The sequence below is a fragment of the Pinus tabuliformis genome, chromosome X (genome assembly GCF_031772625.1).
Source record: "Pinus tabuliformis cultivar Carrire ecotype Pingquan chromosome X, CPIR1, whole genome shotgun sequence".
NCBI classification, from domain to species: domain Eukaryota; kingdom Viridiplantae; phylum Streptophyta; class Pinopsida; order Pinales; family Pinaceae; genus Pinus; species Pinus tabuliformis.
In genome coordinates this window covers 1497082074-1497091347 of record NC_142308.1, presented here as the reverse complement: position 1 = coordinate 1497091347, position 9274 = coordinate 1497082074, and the positions used below count along the sequence as shown (strand labels likewise).

Here is a 9274-nt window from a genome sequence, read left to right as displayed (position 1 = left end):
GTCTTAAATATCTTGGCTTCTGGATCAAGCCACTTGGATACAAGATCGCAGATTGGACATGGCTGGTGGCCAAGATCAAAAAGAGGCTCCTCAATTGGAACCATAAATTTCTATCAACAACAAAGAGACTGGTACTCATCAAATCAGTACTGGAGGCAACGCCGGTGTATTGGATGTCTTTAGCTTGGATCCCAAAAGGAATCCTCACTCGGATACAAAAATTATGTTGCAGATTCCTTTGGAACGGTCATAAGGAAGGGAAACCATTTGCTTGGGTGGTGTTATCACAAAATCAAGCACTGAAGGGCTGCTGATCAGGTAGACTCTGTGCAACTATTTCAAACCAGACTTTTGACTAAGGCTTAGCCTCCTTAGCCTGAGAGGGCTCTCTCAAAAGGTTATTGATTTTGACTATTGATGAGATGGCTAACTCTTGCAAAGTAAATTTAACAAATATGTTCGCTGGACAGACATTACAAAGACTTCCATTGGGCTTATGGAATTAATCATCCTTCAGTAAACTATAACACTACTCATTCATAGAAGTCAGGGCATGTAATGTTTAAATACTCAAAACACATCTCATAGAAACCTCAGCTTACAAATACACACAGGAAATCAGAGCAGCAATGTGAATTCTGAGTGATTGTGTATTTATACAATAGTAAAAACATTAAAGGATAAAACAAAACCACATATCTTGAGCATTTGAAACACTGTATGAATCCTGAGAAGAAAAGAAGTCACTTGTATTACTGAAAATGAGTTTGTACACAAGCCAAAATAACACTCTGTTTTCTCAAACATCCAACCCTCATTACATCCAAGTTTCATCTATATATAGAAACATATCTTTAACTACTTTGAGCTTCCTCCTCCAGCATGAGGGGAGCTCGATGACTGCTACTAATTACCCCTATCTGCTTTGCAACAAACTATTTAATACAATAAGTGCTAACTGAAATTCTAAAGAGTCCTAATTTGATTATAACTCTAAGTCTATCTCCTTCGTAGAATGATTCCTCCTTGCAGCTTTGACACCTGGCTTCCTTTCCGTTTGGCTGAGATGGCTGAGATGAGTATTCAATGTTCCATGCTAGCTTTGGATGCTGAAGGCTTTAATCTGCTCCGTGTTGGCTGAGAATATCCCTTACTTTTCGGTTCTGGTGCCCCATCACTTCGAATATGCAGCAGCATGTACTTTAAGTCTCTTTAATAACCCAAAAACAATAGAACACCACCATGTTTCTGATGTGCTGTAGGCTGTATTGATGGACAGGTGTCTTTCTTTCAAAATTCCCGCTCATATTATCAAAATAGCTGCTCTGCGTTTAAAATCACCACCTACAGCAGTTTCGTAGCGCGCTACGAAACTGCTGAGTTATGTTTGTTAATGCATATGACAATCTGAAATTTTGTAGGGCTTGATGCACAAAATGCTCTCCTTGTATCCATTCAAGATTACTGGTTGATTCTTGTTCCTAAGTTGCTATTTGCTGATTGTCATGAAATATTCAAACTCAATATGTAGGCAATCCTCAATCCCGACCTCCATCTTGAAGCTGTTGTTAACTGTTGGAAGTGGTGTATAATTCCGTACCCAGAAGTCTTGGTACTCGACAATGTTACTGACATAGTTACGACTGATAGTAACCTTCAAAATGTACCTTAGCCTCCCATTTACACCATTGTATGACTCATATGGCATCTCAACTGTGGAGAACTCGAATGGATAGGTCTTACGATCATGAAGCTCACCAGGTACATCTAGCTCCCGAACAAGGGAAATAAAATCGTAGAAGTTACCCCTGTCGAAATACAACTCTATTTGGCCTAGAAGCTCAATTTTTACACCATTATGCTCAACCTTTTTACCAGCAACAGGTTCTATCGAAACCTCTCCAACAACATTTTCTTGGCTTCGAAAAAGAGGCACCAAGGCAGTTTTCCCATTTTCTTTCTTTACAGTAGCCTGCTTACGAGTTTTCCCATCAGAAAAGGTGATAGATATTATACAAGGTAGCTTAAACGCTCCAATGAGATAGTTCATATTTGCAACTGGTCAATGCTTTTAAGTGATCTCCAAAACCCAAAATCTGCAATGATTGGTCAATCCACCCGCAGTTTTCACTTCCAAACACTTGCAAAACTTCCCGAACTCGGCAGACCTCTTAATTCTATCCGACTCATATGAAAATTTCGTTACAGGGTTAAGGGCTTCAATCCACTGGATCAGAAACAGAATGGGATGCAATGAAACATGAAACTTTTTCACCTGGAGCTCTGACCACAGAGAAAAAAAAAAAAAGTTTGATACAGAGGTACCCATCTTCATCTTTTCATATCCACGGATGACATAGAACTCCATGAGCAGTCAGACGCTCATAATTCCCGCTCAGATAGTTTTGAAGTAAGCATCTTTTTGGTAAGATCCTTTGCACTCTCGGAAATTGTGGGCCAGGGTTCTGAATCAAACTCAATATGACCTCGTAGAACAACATCGAAAATTCCCTGTTGTGTTTCTGCCCAAAATGGTGGAACACCGCTGAGTAAGATGTATAGGATGACCCCGGCTGTCCACACCTCTGCCTCTGGACCATAGCGTTTGCATAACACTTCCGGGGTAACATAGTATGGGCTTCCAACCACATCAGTGAACACGTGACCAGGTTTGAAAAAGACAGACAGCCCAAAGTCAATTTCCTTCAATGATGAATGACAGAAAGCACCTCTTTGTTAGTTGCAGTGCTCGTGCCCATCCCTGTCTTACTTACTCATACCACTGGACATCACCATGCCATAAACCTAAACCAAGCCTTTATTTCTGTAGATCACTTGAAAAATGCAACGATCCTTTTAGGCGATTAGAGAATGCCAGGAAGACCAGTGCCATAACCTAACAAGACAAATATCTGGATGCCCCTGTGCCTGAAAAGCCAAAATTGACAAGTGAAAGACTCTACTTCTTCACACAGGACTATATTTATACTTGTCATTCTGCCGTATGCTGTTTACCAAAATGCAGTTGTTGGGAAGCAAGCTCAACAATGGCCATTGCAGCAGCACTTGGTATTGTTTTCACTAAAAAACTTTTAAGATTAATTCCCCTCGTAGCCGCAATGTATCTCAAATACAGAGGATTTAATCTGATACGAGGGACACCAGCGCTGGATCCAAGGCAGGGATAGCACAAAAGCCATATCTATCTTCTTTTGTAAACTGGAAGAAGCACTCCTACCAGAATGGTCAACCCTTGTCTTCACTGTTATATTCTCTGCGGAATGCTGCCTGGATCCTACAATATTTTGTTTCACGAGAGTATGGGGCAAACCAGTGTGATTTACCAGACTAGAACTTGCTAGATGGCCACCATGATGAGAATGTTCCCCAAGACAATACGGTGACACATCACCCTGGTTTGACACACGTAGTATCTTCATGATTTTGTTCTCTTGCAGACAATTTGATAGCTGGGGTGAGATGTGTTATGAATCAGCACGAATTCCCCATTTCGTAGCGCAATTAGTGCAAAATCGGTGTTTTCCGCTACGAAATCACTTGCGCTGCGAAACTGCTAAAAAGGTTTTATGTGCTTTACCATCAAACAAATGTAAGACATTTGGCATTGAAATTTTGTCAGTGATAACAGTCGCTCCACTTGGGATAGTGTGCCCTTGTGGTACACTAAGAACCTGCAGTTCCAGTGTCTTATAAAATTTATTTGACAAACATCTTCTTTAAGTTCCTTGGGGTTTCACTTCATCCTCTGCATACCTCACATTGTCAATTTTCTGTGACGAAGACTGTCTAGTTGAACCAGGCTCAGACATTTCATGTACTCCATCTGTTATATGTAGTAACATTGTACTTGATTTGCCACCAGTTTCAAAAGCAGAATGCATCACTCCACCCAACTGGAGTAGAAATTAAATCCCCATACTTGAACTCCTCCGCTCCATCATAAAAGCATTCCTCTTCCTCTCTACCAGTATAACTTAACTGTTTTTGATTGGGACCACCAGCAGATATTACACATTTTCCAGCATTATCAAGCAGAGGTCTACTGGCACGACCCATCATTTGCAAAAGATCAGTAATAGGATAGCCAGTATGAGCATTCTCACGCCCATCATAATACTGTATCCCCATGACAACAACCAAATGTGCAGACAAGGACAACCTCCAACGCATCGAACTGCTTGCTACACACACCTGAATTGCCCCTGCACTAAACAGCTGGGTGACCAATTCTTTTTCCATTAAACTGAGACCTCCATGTAGATACCCAGCACCGTGAGTCAAAATATGACTCAAGGTAGATTCTTTAACTTTCGCAATGAAAGGTGCCAGATCTTCTTTCGTACATTGACGAAATTGGGATCTCTCTCCACCGTCTACATTTGAATATGTGACTATATCAAGAGCAGTAAGTCATGCATGTTTCCATGTTGGCACAGACACTAGAGCCGGTTTGCCTTTCTTTGCATGTTGAACTATTGACGTGTATGTTGGCTTAGTCATTGCTTGCATTCGAGCCTCAAAATTGGCTATATCAATCCCCTGAATGTGAATCTCAACTGGTACAGGACGCACACCAGGTGGAAAATTGAAAAGTCCATGTGCTGTAGCACCAATCCACTCTCCAAGATCTTTAGCATTTGCAAGTGAAATAGAAAGAGCAATAATGCGGATATGATTTTCAATTTGGCTTGAAATATATCTCTTTCTGGATACGATTACTTCCAGGATTGGACCACCCTCTTCACCAATTAAATGAAGTTCATCCACAATGAAAAGGCTGACTTGTTGAACCAGTTTCCGTTGTTTCCATCTCCGAGACAAAGCATCCCATTTCTCTGGTGTGCTTATTATTATTTGACCCTTTTCAAGGAACTTCAAATCAGTTGCAGATTCACCTATCAGTTCAACTACTTTCAGATCCAATCCTTTTCCAAATTTCTGCTCCCAATCCCGATATCTCTCTTTTGCAAGAGCTTCTATAGGAGTAATATAGACACAGCGAAAAACACTGTCTGGGCCTTTTGATGTAATCGCAGTAAAGCAAACTCAGCACAAATAATCTTACCACTACCAGTAGGTGCTGCAACTAAAACATTATCATCTGAGTTATAAAGCACTGTAAATACCTGACTTTGAATAGGATTGAAGTGTCTAAACTGTTGATATAGTGCTTCATATGAAGGATTTCTTAATGCGGACACAGGAAGTGGCTGCAAGTCTAGCAACTCAGTAGGAGGTGAGTATTTCTCTGGCAAAATGAGATGTCAAATGAAACTGGCAATATTGTCTGCGACCCCAACGACTTATCCGATATAACACGAATGAAGTACTGAGGAGGAAGAGGTTCATGGATGGGGACAGTGAAGCTTAAATGATGGTCATCTTCAACATACTGCATTTTCAACATAAAATATTCATGATGGAGTATATATTCACCATCATTGTCCTCTACTATTATCCAAAAAGGTTCCACATATCCATGAATCTTTTCATCCCACTGAAAATCTGGAGTGATAGTTAGTTCCACCTTCAATACAGTTCTAGACATGAGCAGAAAGATCCAATTTTGGAAACTAATGAACAAATTTATGAATGGTTTTCCTTGGTTTGGTTTCGATATCAGTAGTTCCCCCAAAGCAGCACAGCGATTTAACAATAGATACCTGATAATAACAGTGGCCATGTTTTTTGCATTTGTCTTTGATCCCAAAGCAATGAAATCAAGTTCACACAAAGACAGCAAATAAGATCAGTATCAGAATTGTTTGGGCAGAATATTAGCCTTTTGTGAGCAATCAATAACTGTAGAACTGTGCATGTATTGACTCCAGAAGAAGCTGCAGCATAGACAACAAAAATTCTAATGCTTTTAATGCCCCCCCTGGCAGGCTTGAGCTTGATGATCACCGTAGGAGAGAGAGGTCTATATCTACTAAAAAATAAATGCTCAGACAACCTTGAGCTTATTTGCAATTTCCTACCTACCTACCCTATCAATTCAAACTTCTTTCAGCTCAATCAATGTGAAATTTCCAATGCAGCCAATCATTTGTCTTATCTGATATTTGAGTTTTTTGATTGCATCGGAGTTCAGAGCCACTATGATATGGCGATGACCACTGCCACTGAAATTGCCTCTGATCTTCATAGAAAAACTGAAACACTGGAGAGTAAAACTCTTCCGTGTAGTCAGCTATAGGATCCCAGAATACATGATCAGCTTGATGATTCTTGTAACTTTCTGGTTGTGCAAACTGATCTTCAACAACAGTGTTCAGTTCCTCAATCGTGAAAGAGAAAGGAACCAACACTCTCTCCTTGTGTTCTGCCATAGAAGGCTTCTGAAAATAATGAGCATGATTATGAAGATTATATGCATGTATTTGACCTTCTAAACCTTCAATTTCTTTCTCAATGTCCTCAGCAACTTCATCCAAAAATTTCATCTTATCCTCTGCCTTGCAGTCAAATGATTTTAGATACGAGGACAAGGACAAAGAAAAATTTTCATTTGTTTCTCCATTACTATGATCATTATTCCATTGTTTGAAATCTTGAACTGAAGGAGAGTTTGCCACCACCTCTGACCTATCTATCCATTCCTCCAAAAACATAAGCCATAAGTCTTGAAATGACTTAATGGATTTGATAGGAAAGCTTTCAATCCATTGTTTACATTTCCCTTGAAGTGAATCATAGAATAACATAATGCAAACATCCTCATGTTTAACTCTAAGAAGCTGTGAAAATTCACAAAAATCTGATATATGCTTCAAAGTTAAACTCAAATCTTCTCCATTGAATTTTGGACCATTCCTTAGAAAATATGCATCCTTGGGAAAATGATTTGGGAAACCATGAATTCCTGAAAAATCTATGCATGCATACCTTGAAATACGAATGGTAGCATCTGGGTTCTTCATAACTCCAGTGGAATCACCATGAATGTATGAATTTTGAATTCTTCAACAATGGAGTCGCCAAGGTAGTTTTGCAGCCTCAAAAACCTTATGAGCTCCTGCTACCTTCAGAAGTTCAGCTTCATGATTTCGGGAATGAATAATCTTCAGGCTCCCGGCAGACGCACCAAAATGTTATCACAAAATCAAGCACTGAAGGGCTGCTGATCAGGTAGACTCTGTGCAACTATTTCAAACCAGACTTTTGACTAAGGCTTAGCCTCCTTAGCCTGAGAGGGCTCTCTCAAAAGGTTATTGATTTTGACTATTGATGAGATGGCTAACTCTTGCAAAGTAAATTTAACAAATATGTTGGCTGGACAGACATTACAAAGACTTCCATTGGGCTTATGGAGTTAATCATCCTTCAGTAAACTATAACACTACTCATTCATAGAAGTCAGGGCATGTAATGTTTAAATACTCAAAACACATCTCATAGAAACCTCAGCTTACAAATACACACAGGAAATCAGAGCAGCAAAGTGAATTCTGAGTGATTGTGTATTTATACAACTGTAAAAACATTAAAGGATAAAACAAAACCACATATCTTGAGCATTTGAAACACTGTATGAATCCTGAGAAGAAAAGCAGTCACTTGTATTATTGAAAATGAGTTTGTACACAAGCCAAAATAACACTCTGTTTTCTCAAACATCCAACCCTCATTACATCCAAGTTTCATCTATATATAGAAACATATCTTTAACTACTTTGAGCTTCCTCCTCCAGCATGAGGGGAGCTCGATGACTGCTACTAATTACCCCTATCTGCTTTGCAACAAACTATTTAATACAATAAGTGCTAACTGAAATTCTAAAGAGTCCTAATTTGATTATAACTCTAAGTCTATCTCCTTCGTAGAATGATTCCTCCTTGTAGCTTTGACACCTGGCTTCCTTTCCGTTTGGCTGAGATGGCTGAGATGAGTATTCAATGTTCCATGTTAGCTTTGGATGCTGAAGGCTTTAATCTGCTCCGTGTTGGCTGAGAATATCCCTTACTTTTCGGTTCTGGTCCCCCATCACTTCGAATATGCAGCAGCATGTACTTTAAGTCTCTTTAATAACCCAAAAACAATAGAACACCACCATGTTTCTGATGTGTTGTAGGTTGTATTGATGGACAGGTGTCTTTCTTTCAAAATTCCCGCTCATATTATCAAAATAGCTGCTCTGTGTTTAAAATCACCACCTACAGCAGTTTCGTAGCGCGCTACGAAACTGCTGAGTTATGTTTGTTAATGCATATGACAATCTGAAATTTTGTAGGGCTTGATGCACAAAATGCTCTCCTTGTATCCATTCAGGATTACTAGTTGATTCTTGTTCCTGAGTTGCTATTTGCTGATTGTCATGAAATATTCAAACTCAATATGTAGGCAATCCTCAATCCCGACCTCCATCTTGATGCTGTTGTTAACTGTTGGAAGTGGTGTATAATTCCGTACCCGGAAGTCTTGGTACTCGACAATGTTACTGACATAGTTACGACTGATAGTAACCTTCAAAATGTACCTTAGCCTCCCATTTACACCATTGTATGACTCATATGGCATCTCAACTGTGGAGAACTCAAATGGATAGGTCTTACGATCATGAAGCTCACCAGGTACATCTAGCTCCCGAACAAGGGAAATAAAATCGTAGAAGTTACCCCTGTCGAAATACAACTCTATTTGGCCTAGAAGCTCAATTTTTACACCATTATGCTCAACCTTTTTACCAGCAACAGGTTCTATCGAAACCTCTCCAACAACATTTTCTTGGCTTCGAAAAAGAGGCACCAAGGCAGTTTGCCCATTTTCTTTCTTTACAGTAGTCTGCTTACGAGTTTTCCCATCAGAAAAGGTGATAGATATTATACAAGGTAGCTTAAACGCTCCAATGAGATAGTTCATATTTGCAACTGGTCAATGCTTTTAAGTGATCTCCAAAACCCAAAATCTGCAATGATTGGTCAATCCACCCGCAGTTTTCACTTCCAAACACTTGCAAAACTTCCCGAACTCAGCAGACCTCTTAATTCTATCCGACTCATATGAAAATTTCGTTACAGGGTCAGGGGCTTCAATCCACTGGATCAGAAACAGAATGGGATGCAATGAAACATGAAACTTTTTCACCTGGAGCTCTGACCACAAAGAAAAAAAAAAAAAAAAATTGATACAGAGGTACCCATCTTCATCTTTACATATCCACGGATGACATAGAACTCCATGAGCAGTCAGACGCTCATAATTCCCGCTCAGATAGTTTTGAAGTAAGCATCTTTTTGATAAGATCCTTTG

At 39.6% G+C, this 9274-nt stretch overlaps 2 pseudogenes; both read right to left on the bottom strand.

Moving 5' to 3' along the window:
• Window positions 1–1489: 1489 nt before the first annotated feature.
• LOC149145717 (vacuolar protein sorting-associated protein 26B pseudogene) lies at window positions 1490–2189 on the bottom strand (annotated as a pseudogene).
• A 5549-nt stretch (window positions 2190–7738) lies between these two features.
• LOC149145716 (vacuolar protein sorting-associated protein 26B pseudogene) lies at window positions 7739–9063 on the bottom strand (annotated as a pseudogene).
• Window positions 9064–9274: the final 211 nt, after the last annotated feature.